This window comes from Ambystoma mexicanum, chromosome 3p (assembly GCF_040938575.1).
Source record: "Ambystoma mexicanum isolate Mex_15411 chromosome 3p, UKY_AmexF1_1, whole genome shotgun sequence".
Classification (NCBI taxonomy): Eukaryota; Metazoa; Chordata; class Amphibia; order Caudata; family Ambystomatidae; genus Ambystoma; species Ambystoma mexicanum.
In genome coordinates, this window is record NC_090925.1 from 861,501,388 (window position 1) to 861,520,569 (window position 19,182).

Consider the following 19,182-nt stretch of genomic DNA (forward strand, 5'->3'; position numbering starts at 1 on the left):
AGATCGTGCATTCGTAACAAAGTGGCAGACAAGCCCCTGGTGTATCATTTTACAAAGAAGGACAACAAAGATACAGAATTAAAATGGTTTGTATTACCAACCATAAAACCAAAAAGCTGCAGAGGTGATATAGCAATGGCACTCCACAAACAAGAACAACAATGGATTTATTCTCTAGACACTGTGCGGCATGGTTTGAACATTTCTATTGAATGAAACGGTCTAATCAGCAGGTGATCGTTTTCTACTGATGCCTTAACTTATCCACTAATAAGTGGTTTGGGAGTTGCACCTACCTTTCCATATGCTCCTGAGGGTTACACTAACACCCCTAGATGGAGACCTTTTGCCCGTTTTTATCCACCTGGGAGTGTGAGCTGGAAATATATGACTCCCTCATGTAAACTACATTTCCTGTGCGTTCATGTAATATGATTCATCAGTCAGTCTCCATCAGCACAGTATTTGCCCACAAATGCCTCTTGATATTATAGAGGGCTTTACTATAACACCTTTACTATATAATTTGATGTTTATATGCAAGAGCCTCTTTTGTGGTTTTACCTATGTTAGCTTCAAATACTTCACTAAGAGGCAACATGTTTGTCCTCTTTCTATGATTAGCTTTCTCCTGCTACATCAGGTGCGGAAAAGATGAGCGTTCACCCTTCCGCCCTCATTGTTTTTGCAGCAATCACAGCCGCGGATGCGACATGAGTGAAATCGGATTTCTATTCAACTGAAGGTTGGTTTAACATGCCTGCATAGTTGTGTAACGAGGAATAGCATCATGCGCGACAGGAGTTGCATCTCGCTACGATGTATGTGTTAACCAATAAGCATTGGCCGTAGCCCTGCTGCCGAACGCTAACGCTAGTCTGCGTTTTCATATAGCCCGAGCCGTGAAAAGAATGTGTGAATCCCGCGCCGTGGCTATATATATTTATGTGCACATCAAAAGTACCAGCACCAGCCTCTTCACATGCCAGTCTGTTTTTACACTAATTTTTAGCCGCGCAAGAATGTACGATTTCAGTGCCTGGGTAGGCAATGGTAGAGCAATGCACATTGAATGTGATGATCACTAATCCCAGCACTGATATACAGGAGGTTAGCCGCCATTTAACCTAATGGCCAGTCCACTTTGACATTATATGCTTTGTGGGGTGGTATGTTTAAACTGTGCTATAACATGTACCCCCATCAGCAATTAACAGCAATGAGAAGTCTAGACAGATGGGAATTGTAGACATGGATTTAACTATGTACCTTTCGTATTAAACATTGGAAACAAAAGTCTTCTCTTTTGTTTCAGCCACTGCAATATGCATGCATACAGGTTTTGAATACACTTATGAGTTTGTGGGCCACTTCTCAGACTAATAGGATCACCCACAAATGTATACACTGATGCCAGGTAAGATATAGATGAGAATTGCACTCACCCTACCTGCAGTAGCATCTGTCATGCAGATGCCACTTAGATACATTTGGGCACTACCTAATGGGGTACTCTGTGTCTCTTATGAGGAGATTTATCAAGATGCTGATTCTCCATAAAAAAATACCCAGAAGAGCCTTGTTGGTGATTTGTCTATACGTACTTACCTGAAACGGGAGTACAAAAATCCGCTACTGCCATTTATCTATGCGGTCAGGGTCAAGTTACCTGAATTGGTCAGATGGAGATTACATATAGCATCTCTGTTCTATTGTTTTCCTGCTCTGTAGGAATGTCTACTTATAATGCATTTCCAGACAGATATTAGACAGGATTCATCCTAGTTCTTCCACACTCACCTCCATTATTTTGGTAGAGTAGGTGAGTAGAAGAGTAACTACGCAAGAAGTTACTTCCGTACATTTATTGAGTTTAGTAGTTAGTCTTAGATGACAGAGATTTACCAAGAGAGTAATTAGTTTATTATTGTTTTATAGATCACGCTGCTGAAACCCATCCTCCTGTGAGGCAACACACATCTGGGTGTTGTCTTTTGTCCTGATGAAGGTTGGCAGAAATTAAAGGTCAAGAGATTTGATGCCCTTCTTACCATTAACCGAAACACGTGGCGACTCTTAGATCTCCTATAACCGATACAGAGGGACACACTTGTTAATCAGGAGGGGTTTTAGTCTACAGTGGACTGTGGGCCTCATTACACGGTAGGCGGTAAGGGTTTACCGGTACCGGTATTTTACCGGTACCGGTAAATCCTTACTGCCTTATTACGAGGTCCCTTTGCGGGTTGGGGAATTTAACGCCTGCTTTTTGCAGGTGTTAAAACCAACCCGCAAAGGGACCCAGGGAGCTAATTACAGTACCGCAATTTGCGGTGCTGTAATTGGCGCCTTCCCCATTCCCATTATGCCCTATGGGGCAAAAATGGGAATGGGGAAGGGCAATGGTAGAAGGGGGAATTACCGCCCTGCCAACCTTGGAATGGGGCGGTAATTCCCCTTTCCACCAAGGCGGTGCCGGTATTTTACCGGCATGAACCATGGCGCTAATAGAGCCATGGTTCTCCGCCTACCGTGTAATGAGGCCCTATGTATTTTGATATGGCAATTTTGTGACACCATGGGCCTCATTACAACCTGGCAGCTTCGGATCGCGGTGATTCCGTGACGGCGGTAATAAAGTTTCCGTGTCCGAAAGGTTGTGGAAAGACCGTCCGATTACGTGCTGTCGGTCGCGCGCACCACACTGACGCAGAAACGTTGTTACCGCCGTCACGGAAAAAGCCACGGAAATAGACATAGCGCTGCCACAAGTAGCGCAAAACCCGTGTCCGCCTCCGTCGCCACGGAACCGGAAATACCATGATCGCCAAAAACCGGAAACAGAGAGGCGGCCATCATATAAAGCACAATCCATTGCCATCCAGAGTCAGCACAAGCACAATCCATACTGTGAGAAGGCAAAATGGACCATCAGCATGTCTGCCAGGATTCCAGCGCAGAGGCAGCGCAAAAAGCGCTTCAGTGAGGCGGAGCTAACTGTGCTCGTGGAGCACATAGTGGAGCATGCAGAGATGCTGTTCAGTGCCGATCAACGGCGTGCCACACAGCAGCGGAGGAAGGAAGTGTGGGCAGAAGCAGCACGCAAGTGCACCGCTGTGGGCGTGACAGTGAGGAGCGTCGAGGACTGCCACAAGCGGTGGGACGACCTCAGGCTGAGGGTTCGTAACCTCATCTCCACACACCGCCAACGCAGCAGTGGGACAGGTGGAGGACCCCGTTCCCCACTGAGGCTGCAAGTATGGGAGGAGCGTTGCAGCAGTGTCCTCCACCTTGAGGGCATTCATGGGATCGGGGAGGCTGAGGCAGGAGTGAGCCCACCTGCAGATGCTGGTAAGTGGTCAAACATGAATGCCATAAAAGAATATGTTGATGGCATTACAGTGCCAAAGGACCCATTAATAACCCCCCCCCCCCCCAGGTAGTGCATGACTGGCCCAAAGGACCCATTAATAACCCCCCCCAGGCAGTGCATGACTGGCCCAAAGGACCCATTAATAAACCACCCCCCAGGCAGTGCATAACTTGCCCAAAGGACCCATTAATAACCCCCCCCCCCCCAGGCAGTGCATGACTGGCCCAAAGGACCCATCAAGATCCGTATGGCACCCAATATCACAACAATGCATACCCCAAGCAATCGGATGCATGTAACGAACACCATACAATGACCAACCTGTATGATGCATGTGATGCACCCATCAGCCACCACCACAACACTAATTGCATGTCCTCTGTGTCCCCACAGCCGTATCCAGTGACACTGCACTACAGGCCAGGCAATCAGCACCGGCACATGCCCAAGTCACTGCCCCCACACAAGAGGATGCTGCCAGCAGTTCGGCATCTCAGCCCCCACTACCAACTGCAACAGCTGTGCCGGCCACCACCACCGACATCCCCACCGTCTCCACGCTGCCTGAGGCAAGACAGGTGCCACGGGAACCCACCATGCCCACCCAAACCAACACAGAAGGCAGCTGCACTGCAGAGAAGGCGGCCTGTAGTGACAACAGTGCCCCGGTAGAGCACTCTGATACAGGGCCACAGGGGGCGACGCCCACATTTGATGACCTGGGTTCCTTCCATCAGCTGGAGTTTAGCCCCACTTCACTCAGAAGTCCCATAAGGTCACCCACCCCATCCATGGCAGAGCTGAATTCCCGCATGCAGCGGATGGAGGAGCAGCAGGCAACCCTCACACAGCTGGTGGAGAGGCAGCTTGAGGAATCTAGGCTGCAGAGGGAGTGCTACAGCACGTCAGTGCGTCGCCTCTCAAGATCTATTGGACGCTTTGCAAGCACAATAGTCACCCTGGCACGCCATGTGCGTGAGGGTAACGACAACACCTCCAGGCTCATTGAGGCCATGTTGATTGGGCAACAGGCAAACCTTGCAGGGATGCCATCCATACCGGATTATGTGCCATCAAATACCACCACCCCATCAAGCTCCACTACTGCCAGTCCAAGGAGGTGCTCAAGTCGGCTAACGGGGCTCTCGGGCAAGGATGCACAGAAGCGCACACGGAAGTGATGATGTGTGTGGGGCACTGCAGGACACACGTGGACTTGAAGGGTGTGAGGGGTGGGTACATTTGGGTGGTGGGGGAGGTTGTTTTGGGTGTTTGAACATTGGGGCCTGGGTGGGGGTGGGTACGTTTGGGTGGTGGGGGAGGTTGTTTTGGGTGTTTGAACATCGGGGCCTGGGTGGGGGTGGGTACGTTTGGGTGGTGGGTGGGCTTGGGTGTACAGCTTCCCTAACCATTTCACCTCCTTCCCTGTTGTGAATTCATCAATATATCATCATTTGAAAGCAAAATATACATGTGTGGACATCTATCATTTCATTTGCAGTACAACTAATCATTTACTGTCATCACTCTATGCATTGCTGTGAATGTGCTGTGTCTCAAAAGTAAATGCGAATCAGATCATCCCGTGCTCTTTGGCCATCAAGTGCACCCCGAGGGGGAGGTGGTGCCATCTCATCCCCATCCTCATCCCCATCCCCATCTCCATCCCCATCTTACTGTTCCTATTGCGGAACACCATCTCAATTGCATGTGGTACTGTCAGCTCAATGTGGGTGCAGTCAAGTGCACCTATGCAATTTGGCATGCCTGCTATGGCATGGAAGGCCAACTTTGTGGCAATGTCCTCGGGGAGGGTACAGGGTAGGGCTATCTGTTCCGACACATGGCGCAAAAGGGCATCCAGTACCTGTACCAGGATTTTCGAGAAACAGGGTTGTGATATGCCGTGCAGCTCACCGACCGTGTGTTGATAGGTGCCAGTGCCAAGGAAATGCAGCACAGACACAACCTTCAGGAGGGGAGGGGGTGGCAGTGGGGGTGTCTATGTGGCTGCTGATGTCCTCAATCATGGCAGTGATGTACAGGATTGTTGGGCGGTCCAGCGGTATAGTGTGTGGATCTGTCCTGGGGTAAGGTTCCAGGGTGAGGCCCTGATGCGTGGTATTGCAGGCTGCCTGCGGGGTAGTGGTGGCTGCACAATGGGGTTTGCCATATGTGCAGGGTTGGCTGGTTGGTGCCTGCGCCTCCTCCGCCTCCTCCTCTGCACCATTACTGCCATCATGTGCAGTGCTGCCTGTTGGTTGAGTAGGCCAAGTCCAAGTGCTACTAGAGCTGCTGCCTGCATGGTTCTGTGTTGTGTTGGGCTGGGTGTGGCCCTTTTGTGGGCTCCCAGTGTGTTGCTGGGTCCAGCTGGGCTGATTTGGTGCACCTATGCCCTGATTCTGTTCAGCAGGCACTGTTTAACGTCATGTTCGCGGTGGCGGCGGTACCGCCACCGTGATCACGGTTTTAACGCCATGTTTCTGGCGGTGTTTCCATGTCCGCGCTAGTTGTGATGCTCGCAGTGTTTCGTGTTGCCGGTAACGGAGGGGTTTCCGTGCAGGTGGACTTTACGGGACCCTTAACTCCGTGGTGGCGGTTTGAGGAGGTGCTATTTCCGGGGCCGCGGGCCATGATTGGGCAGACGTGGAAACTGTGCCGGTATGGTTTTACCGCCGGCGTTAACTCCGGACTGGTGTACTTGTAATGAGGCCCCATGTGTTTTGTATATAATATTAGAAAGCCTGTGTGAATGAATGTGCATGAGTTTGAATTATGGGATAAAGATTATGAGCCTTTGCTTTAGGTATCAATTTTGTGATGTTTTTATATCTGATGAATTGAAATAATTCACTGTCAATTATAAAAGTAAGAGCACTCTGTCATCTCTTATCTATTGGTCAATTCCTTTTTTGCTATATTGACCTTAGTTTTCGTGGCAGATTTATAAGCTGCTCTTAAAGTGTCTCGATTGTCTTCCCGCCAATCTCAGCAGTGGTTTATGAATGAGCTACGAGCTCTCCACTTGAAGCGTAGACAGTCTGAGCTCAAATAGAGGCTATCCTAGTCCTCTACTGCTAAACTTGCCCTATCTCAAGTCATGGCTCATTACAATCGCGCCATCATTAATGCCAAACAGACTTACTATGTAACTCCCTATCTCTCTTTTTTTTCGTGGACAAAATTAACAAGATCAGGTCTAACATTAACTCTCACTCCTTTCAGTCACCCTTGAGCTCTCTGCCTTCTACTTTGTCCACTCCCACTGCTTATTGATCTACCTTTCCCATGTTCTCATATCCAGATGTCTTGGCGGCTGTTAACAAACTCAAGTCTGCTTCCCCTTGGGTCCCTATTCCCCTCGGTATGATTAAGGACATCCTGCCTCAGTTCATCCATGTGCTGACTAAGGCTGTGAACACCTTGTTTCGCACTGGGGTTATCCTTTCCTCTCTCAAGCACGCCATTATCATTCCCCTGCTGAAAAATCTGTCCCTCAACCCCCTGGTTCCAGCTACCTTCTGACTTATTTCTGTTCTCCCTTGAAGCTTTTAGAATGTCTGGTCTGTCCATTACTCATTACTTTTCTTGCAGGATCCTCTTTTTTTCCATGCCTCTCAATCTGGTTTCCGCCCTGGGTGGGGGACAGAGTGTATTCTGGTCTCTGTTGTGGATTATCTGGCTCAGACCCATGTTAAGGGCGGCATCAGTGCCTCGCTTTTGCTCGACCTTTCAGCCGCCTTTTAATACCATCGATCATGGGGTCCTGCTAGAACGCCTAACTGGGGCAGGCATCTTGGGCACTATCCTGGCCTGTGTGAGAAACCTAAGGGTATTTTCCTGAGTAGACCTCCAGAATCCCTTATTCAGGTAGCCAGGGAATGGCTGGCACTCTCAGATCCCATCCCTGGGGGTGGACTAGCGAGGGAGGATCACCTGGGTAGGGGAGCCTGGGTTAGTGCTCAGGGAAATGCCCCAGATGAGACAAGGTATTCCACCGGGAAGGAGGAGAGGAGGACAAGGTCCCTGAGACCTGTGTAGGTTGTACCACATCAGTCTCCCTGCCTGCTAATGAATCTCTGTTCCCCAGATCCGACTCCTCTTTATATGACAAATCACTTAGGTACCCAAACCCTTTTTCACATGGAAACTAGCTCTCCCAGAATCCCTGTTTCCCTGTGTCCTACCCAAATACTCCCAGTCGTTCTCCTCCACATCCCTCTTATTATTGCCAGAAATCCCAATCTGTTTTCACAAAACATCAGTCTCCCCCTATTAATTTATTCAAAAACCCTACCAAACTCACTGAATTTACCTAACCCCCTAGGACAAAGAATATAATTCCTTATGACATATTTTCCCCCTCCTGCCCAGTAGGATACTTAGAGACTTTACACCCTCTGCCCCTTTTTTGACACAAACACATTTGCACACCACGAAAGATGACAGACTAACACCAGAACAGTTTAGCCCTTTCCCCACAGGGATAAAAGGGTGAGCACGAGAGCACACGACAAGCAAGGCAAACTGCACAATGAGACAGCTATCCCAGTACAGCAATTCAAGAGGTGAAGTCGGCGAGAACCGAAGGGGTGACAAGGCGAGAAGAAACCTAACCAGTGAAGGTCCTGATATCGCTAGGAACTTTTGTGGATCTGAGCCCAGATGAGTGGGATCCAGGGGTGAAATGTCATCGCCCAACGTACATGTGGAAAGGAACATTTTGTTTGTTATTTTGAACATATCATGTCCTCGGAGACAAGAGACTTTTTTTTATAGAAAAGAGACCTAATCACTGATGGTCCTGGTAGCTGAAAACAGAACTGTCGTCTCGTGCTGGGAAAGCTCGAGAGTGTGTTGTGTTTAGGAGTCCCGCCTTGTCCCATTTTCTAAAACGTGGGGAAGGGAACCCCCCCCCAGCTACCATATCCTGACTTATCATTTGTGAACACTTCTTTCAGATGGATTGTGTCCTTCCACATATTCCTTGTCTTATGATATTTCCAATAGCCAGCTTAGCTGTTTTGGAATTTTTTTTCCAGCAAAGGGTGCTGCGTTTCGATGTCTGTCGACTCGATGCCCTCGGAGGCATCCATCTCGATGTCGACGTCACCAAAAGCATACATAGCGTGCACAGCGTCTGTTGGCTTCAGTTCCGCTTTGGATACGGTACGCTTTGTTCCTTTGTGAATCTTCGAGAGAAATCTTCGAGGGAAATTTTCGAAAATGTCTTAGTCATCGGCTTAGTTATCAGTATCTTCCACTCCGAAGTCGGGTTTCAAAAAATGCTGTGACTGATGATCAAAAATGTACGTTACGGACCCCACAGAATATGCTTGTGGTGTCTTGGATCCGCTAATCCTTCATCTGGGTGTGAGGACTGCCTGTCCATGACATCGAAATCCCTGAGAGGGCAGAGGGAAACTTGCGGCAGGTAGGATCCATAGGTCCCCCTCAACTGCGTCAAAAAGACAGACATCGGACGAGTCGAGAACTGTTTCTCCTAGCCGTAAAAAAAGTAAACGATCACGAAGTGGTTCCCACCATTCGTCATCGTCAATACATTTGGAGAAGCAATGCCATAGGTTGCCATCTTCAACGTCTTCGAGTTCCTCTCTGGAACGGGTTGTATGTCCAACAAAAATAGCCTCTCCAGCTGAGTGGGCAGAGTTTATTCTCAAAATGATTAAAGTATTTCAGAATGCAGCCTTGACCCCCTCAGGTACTATCAAAAGCCATGCTCGGGTTGAAAGACCCGATTAGCATAAAACCCGTGCACCTTCGGGCCTGGCGGGCAAAACTCCTTGAGAGTGTTCTAAAGATCCCTCGAATCGAGGAAAGGTCCCTTCGAGAACTGAGTCGTCAACGCCATTGACGCTGAAAGAAGCGTCATCAATGCCAAAAGCCCATCAAAAGTCATGGACGCATCGGGCTTTGAGCTCCTGGATGCTACAGGCTTCGAAAGCATTGATGAAGGCATTAAAGCACTCAAAGTCGACTGTGTCCACAATTTCGGGACCTTTGTCGAGGAATATCATGGCACCATTGGGTATCATAGAAAAAACATATACCCCTTTACCTAGGGCTGACTATTTCAAGTCTCTTTCCTTGATTTGCGAGGACGCAGATCCATCATCAGATGAATCAAGACCTTTTGGACTCCAATATGGTATGCGGTCAGTCCCTGAGGCCCTAACTTCTGAAGAAACCAGAATAAAAGACCTTCAAGAGTGCCAGTAGTTTAGACACCTCACCAGAGGTATGAATGAATGCAATTTATTTATACCGCGCATCTCGACCCTGAGGCTTAAGAGCACTGACATTCAAACAATTACAAAATAAATAGATGTCTTAATAAAATAAACATAAAGTCTATAATACATAAATAATTAAAAAGTGGCCACATAAAAAAGTAACACAATATAATATACAGCAATATCCTTAAAGAATAGAAATGTCAATTCAGTACAATTCTTAGTTTGGTAGAAGAATTGGTGTCCAGATTTTTCATTCTATTCAAAAACAAAGGCAGAGTACTATATCCACATCCAATAACAATTCAATCAGTGTTCTCAGTGGAACACTATTTATTTAACTGAATCCTCCGAAGTACTTTCAAATCCTGCGTTCTAACACAGTTGGAGCCCACTCTCCGATTGAACCACAAAAGAATTGTATTCTTCAGTGATTCCCTAGATTCAAATTCCCTGGGCTTATCAACATTTGTAATGATAAGGTTTCTGGGGTCCAAAACAAAGCTCCTTATGTTAGGATCCACGATTTTGGCCATTGTTGATTTTCTTTGGCGAATATCCTTGGGTATTAGAGGGACCTGGGATAGGGCTGGTTTAACTGGGCTCAGGGCATTCTCCACCAACGCAGTACCCCCTATGTCCGGATAAGGGTAAACTACCCTAGCCTGCAATGGTTGTTCTTTGGGGGGAGCCTCACTACGGTCCGTTTGACAGCCTTGATGGAGCCCATTCCGGAAGAGGGGGGTTTGAGAGGATTTATCCGATCTATGAAGTTCTTTCTGTCCGGACTTCCGATCATTTAACGGATGGGAGATGAGCACAGTGGAACTAATGGAGGTCACCCAGGCTTGAAAATCCTCGAAGTTAGAGCAAGCAGAAAAGTCTTGCTGCATGCCTTCTTTAAACAGTGGCCAGTTTTCTAAAGGCTTGGAGGCATCCATCTTGCTGGTGTTACAACCCCTATGCCCTTTACATACCAAGTCCAACATGTTGTTTTATGCAGCAGACTGTTAGGCGATCCTCTGCACACCGATCCACTGCACACCAGAATACTGCTCACATTTCCCCAACACCTCCCTCCAGGGTTCGAGGCTCATGTGATTCGGTTTACCCAAAGGACCGAAAGCTCCGTACCAGGTATGATTTACGGGCTCGATTGCAACCCTTCCTGCACTGGCAGTTGCCATGGAGAACATACAGCAGAAGGGGCGGCGTTACATCTCCACGCCGATCAGTCACTTGCTCACGTGATCCAGAGTGGCATTCCTCACGTGACCTTGGTGGACGTCACATGACCCCGAAACGCACAGTATATAAGGCTTGAGACACGGAACACTCATTGCTTCTCAGCGGTCTTCAGACCCTGTTTGGCGTTACGTTTTGGTTTGCTTTTCTGGTTTACCTTGATCTTGGAACTCTCTTGGACTCCTTCGGATTACCCCTTTGTACCTTTGCTTAGGAACTGTTTACCTGTTGCTGGATTTCGGACACGAACCTGACTTGCCTTCGGATCATCCCTTGGTACCTTGTTGAACTTCTACGCCATTTCCCTTTCTGGGATTCAAGTCACGCCTTCAGTCTTTCAGGTGGTTTATCCTGCATCCACACTTGTCTGCGGTCCTCATGTTCTAGGGACCGCCTCATCTGAGTCTCGAACCTCCCTCCTAGGTTTCCTGGGTTTTCCAAACACCGGATAGGTAAGGCTATTCAGATTCTTTGGTCATTGTGATTATATGCTGTAATTGCCTGGTACTTAACCTCGTTCTTTTTGACAGCAGCATTGGTGTTCCAGAGGTTCAGTGGATCCGGGAAGTAACATCTCCCACCTGTGGCCCCAAAGGTCGCACAGCGGGTTTCTTTTAGTTCCCCTGTGCGTCACTTGAGGATGGAGGTTTCAACGGTCTACACGACACTCAAGTCAGAGCAGACTGAGAAGCCATATAGTCGTGTTAGACAATGCAGGGGTCCACGGAAGAACCCATAGCTGCTTTAGTTCAGGCGATTACAGTATTAAGGGCAGATATGGCCGCCGCTAATACGGTGATTCACCAAAGGCTAGATTCCATACAGAGTGTTCAGCATTCTCTCCCTGCAGACCCTGAATTCGGGGATGCTAGCACTTCAACCACACCGCCTCCGTTGGCAAGTACCCTAACTCCAGCTCCGGTGGTCCTCCCAACCCCTTCCCCTTTGGCTGCTCCTGAACGTTATCAAGGTGATCCCAAGAAGTTCAGGACTTTCATCAATCAGTGCAAGTTACATTTCTTGTGCAGACCTCTGGCATTTCCTAATACCACCACCAAAGCCGCTTTTGCCCTTTCCCATCTGGCCGGGACAGCTGCCGCTTGGGCTAACCCTTTATTGGAGAACAATAGCCCGGTTCTCTATGATTTTGATTTGTTAGTTCTAGAGATGTCTCGAGTCTTTGATACCAGACACAAGGCACAGTCTAGGGATTTGGAGTTGTTAGAACTAACCCAGGGTAGAGGGACTTTGATAGATTACATCACCGGTTCAACCAATTGGTTGCCGAGACATCATGGCCAGAAAGCAAGCGGGCGGTTATATTTTATAGGGGCTTGAATAACGCAATGAAAGATGCCTTAGCAGTGATTCCTTCCATGCCCACTCAGTATCGGGAACTAGTGGATCTTGCCCTGCAGGTGGATGCACGGCGATCAGAGCGCAGAGCTGAGTTGGGGGTTTCTTCCCACCCTACAGTTGTCAGTACCCCTGCTTCCAGTACTGAAGAACCTATGCAAGTAGGAGGTTTACGTAGTCCTATCACAACATCTGAGAGAGAACGTAGAAGGGTGGATAATGCATGCTTTTATTGTGGCACCACGGGACATTATGTGAAGGAATGTCCTCGACGTCCCAAGAAGAGTCAGGTTTTTCGGACAGCTCGACCTTAGATCCGGAGACCAGGTCGAGTGTTCAGTCTTCATCTCCGGGTACCCCTCTTGCCTTTGCTCATGTCCAGCCCATCTTTGTACAGGCCACTCTTTGTCCCTCTACGGGTATTTCTCATGCAGTGACGATCATCATTGACTCAGGTGCCACTGGAAACTACATAGACATTGCGTTAGCCCATTCCCTCAATCTACCTTTAGTGGTAAAAACCCGACCTGAACCTGTTCAGGCCGTAGATGGCACTGCACTAGTCTCTGGTCCCGTTAGACACCAAACTGCACCTCTATTATTGACCATACAAGACATTCACACAGAGACGTTAAGTTTTGACTTCATCACCACACCTCAATTCGGTATCATATTAGGAATACCATGGTTACGTGAACACAATCCTCTGATTAATTGGCAATCAGGCACGGTGCTCTTCGAGTCTGAGATTTGTCAGAACTATTGTCTCCCAACCCATCAAGCAACAGATACTCCTTCTCGGGCCTTGGGAGCTCTAGCTCAACTCACGCTGAATGATGATGGATCAGAGGTTGTGAATTCCCACACCGTTGGGGGGGGTGGTGTCAGGGATTCCATCTGAGTATAAAGCATTCGAATCAGTTTTCGATCGCGGTTCTTCCGAGGTACTTCCTCCACACAGACCATATGACTGCCCAATTGAATTAATCCCTAATTCCACCATTCCTTCGGGCAGGATTTATTCTTTGTCTCCCTCGGAAGAACAAGCATTGAAACAGTATGTACAGAACGCCTTACGATTAGGACATATCCGCCCCTCTACTTCACCAGCTGCAAGTCCCATATTTTTTGTACCTAAGAAAGAGGGGGACTTACGTCCTTGTGTGGATTATCGGCGTCTTAATGCTATCACGAAAAAGGAAGATATCCAATTCCGTTAATCACACCTCTTCTGGACCACTTTTCCCATGCTTCTGTTTTCACCAAGCTGGATCTTCGCGGCGCATACAACCTAGTGCGCGTTCGCGAAGGCGATGAGTGGAAAACTGCCTTTTGCACCCGTTACGGCTTGTATGAATATCTAGTCATGCCCTTCGGTCTATGCAACGCCCCGGCAACATTCCAGCGTTTTATGAATGACATATTCAGGGACATTCTGGACGTTTACATGGTTGTTTATTTGGACGACATCTTGATCTTTTCACGGAATCTTGATGACCATGTAAAGCATGTCCGGGAAGTATTATCCCGTCTGAGGGAACATTCCCTATTTGCCAAACCCGAGAAATGTCAATTCCATAAAACGTCTGTGGAGTTTCTGGACTTCCACATTGCCCCTGGGGCATTATCCATGAACGAATCCAAGGTTAAAGCAGTCCTAGATTGACCAGTTCCTCAAACACTCAAGTCCTTGCAGGCCTTTTTGGGCATCGCCAACTTTTATAGACGCTTTATTTCCTCCTTTTCCACAATTGTAGCCCCACTCACAGCCCTGACCAGCCCTCAGGTACCCTATCGATGGCAGAAGGAACATCAGGAATCTTTTGAGGCTTTGAAAACCGCTTTCACTACCGCAACCGGTGCTCCAGCACCCCAATCCCGATCTTCCATTCATAGTTGAGGCGGATGCCTCTTCTTTTGCTCTTGGTGCAGTATTGTCTCAGACATGTCCTACAACAGGCAAGTTGCACCCGGTGGCATACCACTCCTGTAAATTTTCCAGTACTGAGACCCATTATACTGTAACGGAGAAGGAACTCCTGGCTGTCATGGACGCCTTTCGTGTCTGGCGCCATCATCTTCTGGGGGCCAAGCATCCAATCACTGTATACTCAGATCATCGAAATCTACAGGATCTGGCCTCCTTAAAGTGCATCAATAGCAGACAGGTCCGGTGGCATCTTTTCTTTTCCGCTTTTGATTTCCACATTATGCATCGTCCTGGAAACTCACATGGGAAAGCGGACGCCTTGTCACGTTCTCTGGGTGGGGTCGAATTGCCAACCTTCCCTGACACTGTTCTTGGAAAGAGTCATGTGATTTGTCTCTGCACTCCCTATTTGTCATTGTTAGATTCTGTACGAGCTTGGACGAGCAATCATTCCGACCAACTGCGGGATTGGGATCCCGTTTATTCTGATGGTTTGCCTTTCGTGCATGAACGTCTTTTTCTTCCCACGCCTGACACTCGTAACTTGGCCCTTGAGTGGTCTCATGATGCTCCCTTTAATGCCCATCCCGGTCAAGAACGCACTTTGGATCTCCTAAAGCGCTGGTGCTGGTGGCCCTCTATGAAGCGTGATGTGGAATGCTATGTCAATTCATGCGCTGTTTGTGCTCAGGCTAAACATCGAAGAGGACGACCAGTTGGGCTGCTGCTTCCACTCCCGGTACCTCCAAGACCTTGGCATACACTGACAATGGATTTCGTGACCGATCTCCCCAAGTTACGAGGTTTTGACACCATCTGGGTGGTGGTGGACACGTTCACAAAAATGGCTCGTTTTGTTCCTTGTAAGGGTATTCCTTCGGCCCCAGTTTTGGCAGACTTGTTTTTTGAACATGTGTTCGTGTTATTTGGACTCCCTTCGGTCATTGTATCCGATCGAGGGTCACAATTCACCTCTCGTTTTTGGAGATCATTGACTAAATTACTTGGCATCGATACCAGGTATTCTTCGGCCTATCATCCTGAGACTGATGGGCAGACCGAAAGGACGAATCAATCTATGGAGCAGTATCTTCGGTGTCTTATACTGCAGCAACAGGCCTCCTGGTTGAGCGCTTTACAGCTTGCTGAGTTCGCATACAATAACGCGGTTCATTCTGCTACAGGTTTTTCTCCTTTCTACGCCCTCTATGGCCAACACCCCAAAGTCTTGCCTGTCCCTGATGCTTCTGTCTCTTTGAATCCTGCGGCCACGGCTTGTCTTAGGGATCTGTCTGCTGTTCATGCTAGTACTGTGGTCCATCTTACTGAAGCAAAGGCTTCTATGAAGGCTTGTGTTGACGGCAAGCGTCTGGCTGCTCCTCCCCTGGTGGTGGGTTCTAGGGTGTGGTTGTCTTCGCGTCACCTTCGCCTGGTGGGTTGTCGGAAACTTCTGCCTCGTTTCGTTGGTCCGTGTGTGATCTCTCAGGTTGTGAATCCAGTGGCTTTTCGTCTGGCTCTCCCGAGTTCTTGGCGTATCCATCCTGTTTTTCATGTCTCGCTCCTCAAGCCTTGTCCTGATTCCTCCCGCCTCCGGGCCCCTGTAGCTCCGGTGTCCCTGGCCTCTCCTGATGTTTTTGAAGTGTCGGCCATTTTGGGTTCCCGTTGGTTTAGGGGTAGGCTCCAGTATTTAGTGGATTGGAAGGGTTATGGACCGGAGGAGCGTTCTTGGGTTTCCGCTTTGGATCTTGACGCTCCTCAGTTGGTAGCTCGCTTCCATAGGGATCACCCGTCCTGCCCACGGGGTCGTGGGCCGTTGGGAGGGGGCTATGTTAGGCGATCCTCTGCACACCGATCCACTGCACACCAGAATACTGCTCACATTTCCCCAACACCTCCCTCCAGGGTTCGAGGCTCATGTGATTCGGTTTACCCAAAGGACCGAAAGCTCCGTACCAGGTATCATTTACGGGCTCGATTGCAACCCTTCCTGCACTGGCAGTTGCCATGGAGAACATACAGCAGAAGGGGCGGCGTTACATCTAAACGCCGATCGGTCACTTGCTCACGTGATCCAGAGTGGCATTCCTCACGTGACCTTGGTGGACGTCACATGACCCCGAAACGCACAGTATATAAGGCTTGAGACACGGAACACTCATTGCTTCTCAGCTGTCTTCAGACCCTGTTTGGTGTTATGTTTTGGTTTGCTTTTCTGGTTTACCTTGATCTTGGAACTCTCTCTTGGACTCCTTCGGATTACCCCTTTGTACCTTTGCTTAGGAACTGTTTACCTGTTGCTGGATTTCGGACACGAACCTGACTTGCCTTCGGATCATCCCTTGGTACCTTGTTGAACTTCTACGCCATTTCCCTTTCTGGGATTCAAGTCACGCCTTCAGTCTTTCAGGTGGTTTATCCTGCATCCACACTTGTCTGCGGTCCTCATGTTCTAGGGACCGCCTCATCTGAGTCTCGAACCTCCCTCCTAGGTTTCCTGGGTTTTCCAAACACCGGATAGGTAAGGCTATTCAGATTCTTTGGTCATTGTGATTATATGCTGTAATTGCCTGGTACTTAACCTCGTTCTTTTTGACAGCAGCATTGGTGTTCCAGAGGTTCCGTGGATCCGAGAAGTAACATCTCCCACCTGTGGCCCCAAAGGTCGCACAGCGGGTTTCTTTTAGTTCCCCTGTGCGTCACTTGAGGACGGAGGTTTCAACGGTCTACACGACACTCAAGTCAGAACACAGACATAGCCTGGACACCTACAGTTTGTTAGCTCCTTGGCTGCTAGTGCCCCAGAAATACCCCCATGGGCTTCATGTTGGTCCAACACCATTACCGGCAGACAGTTAACATTGGGAGAGTGAAGGTTGTCATTGCTCATGCAGACTTTGTTACTGAGCAAGAGATTGGTAAGCATAAGACGTTCTTTTTGTAGTGTTTGCCTTCTTATGGCACTAAGTGCTAAGACATCCAATATACAGCTAGAAGTCAGTTTCTTGTTGACCGTAGGATTCAATTCAGGCGCCTCCCAACTCATGGTTACGTGCTTTTGTAAAGCCGCATGAAATTGAACAATTGGGTCTGACTCCCCATTCTATGGGTGCTCAGAGGCAGTTGTGGATTAAGGTTCACCTTGTCCAAAGCTTCAACCTGAGTGGGTGGGTCTGTGATCTTATTCTCAATATCCACATTGTATGGACTTAGCCCTCTAATAAAATACTGAGCCATGTAAATGCAGGCAAACCTGAGGGAATCACCACAGGGCGTACAGACACGAATGCTAAAAAGGCTTACCAGGTAATGCAATGCGGGGGGCGTGAGGGGAACGAGCACAGCAACAAACCGTCCGCACCCAGCTGCTCCACAGAGGTTCCCTCCGGAGTGGACAATGGAGCCACCCCAAGAAGCAGTCTTGCTGAGTTTGATGGATCAGATCCATCTGATCATGCAGAAGTAACTTATAGGCAGTTAGTGTCCAGGGTAGTTGAATACATGGGATGAACTAGACCAAGCCCAGTTTTCGAACAAGATGACCTGACCGATATTCTGGACATGGGACGTCAGGAAGACCCAATTGTTCAATTTAATGCTGCTTTACAAAAGCACGTAACTATGAGTTGGGAGGCGCCTGAATTGAATCCTACGGTCAACAAGAAACTGACTTCTAAATACAGGGTGTCAAGCAGTGATCCCTATTATTTGTCAAAGCTTCGACTCCAGAGAGTCTGGTGGTACAGGCTGCCACCTCAACCACAAGAAAAATGCTACACTACTATCCCTCCTGAAAGGGATGATGAGCATTAGAACGCTCTAGCCAAGGTTTTTTCTGCTGGAAGTATGGCTCTGAAGTCTGCAAATGCCACGTGCGCGTTGGCTAGGTTTACTCATACCTTTTGGGAGTGTATATCAATGGAGGCTGACCATATCCCCAAAGGGGGAAGAAGGAAACAGGTTTTTGAACATAGTCAAGGATGGAAAAGACACATTGTGTGAATCCCTCCAGACTGGTCTTGACTCCGTTGACAGTATCAGCAGAGCAATGGCGGCTTGTACAGTTATGCACAGGTTTGCCTGTTTAAGTAAGTCAGCATTGCTCCAGATGTACAATTCAGACTTCTTAACATGCCCTTTGATGGCATACATTTGTTTGGTAGCAAGGCTGATGAAAGTCTGGGGAAACTGCAAACTTCAAAAGCAGTAGCCAAGTCCCTTGGTGCTGCGATTAGACAACCTCCAATTCGCCCCACAGGTATGCCCTGGAGGGGTAGGTCCTTTCATCACTACTCCACATTTGGAAGAGGCAGAGGACAGCCAGTTCAAAGAGGTAAAAAAAGATTCCCGCTTGGTGGATTGGGAAGAGGTACTAAGACCGCCTCAGCAGAGGCTACTTTGCCATCGGTCACTGCGTCAGCTGCCCCAAAACCTCTCTGGGGACTTAGTTCACAAGACTGCAGTGGGAGGCAGACTTTCACAGAATCAGAACGAATGGCAGGCAATTACTTAAGATGCATGGGCATTGAAATCATTTAACCAGGGTTATTGCCTTCCCTTTCTAAAAAAGCCTCAGACATCCACTGGAGAACAGCTATTTCAAAGTTTCAGATCCACTCCTTATGCAGGAAATATTAACCCAGCTAGAGAAAGGTGCTATAGAAACAGTACCTGTAGCGGAGAGGAACAAGGATTGGTACTCCCCGCACTTTGTAATTCCAAAAAAGGATGAAGGATTGAGACCCATCCCATCTTGGACTTAAAAGACTTGAACAAGTTCCTCAGGAAGGACAGGTTCAAGATGTTTACCCTTTCTCAGATCCTTCAGACCCTCCAGCTTCAGGACTGGATGGTATCATTGGACCTTCGGGATGCTTACTTTCATGTGCCAATCTATCTAAAGCACAGAAGGTACCTGAGGTTCGCCGTTGGCAGTTCTCATTATCAGTTTCGAGTTCTGCCATTTGGGCTGACCTCGGCCTGAGGGTTTTCATCAAATTGATGGCACTCCCTTCACAAGACTGGGC

General features: G+C 48.4%; 1 protein-coding gene across 1 annotated transcript in view; it reads left to right on the forward strand.

The window, feature by feature from the left end:
* Positions 1-629: 629 nt before the first annotated feature.
* The window catches only part of LOC138581011 (uncharacterized), a 672,318-nt gene continuing 653,765 nt past the window's right edge, over positions 630-19,182 (forward strand). The window contains exon 1 of the mRNA XM_069652014.1: positions 630-745. The gene's annotated coding sequence lies outside the window, so the exon portion shown is untranslated. The remainder of the gene's footprint in view (positions 746-19,182) is intronic.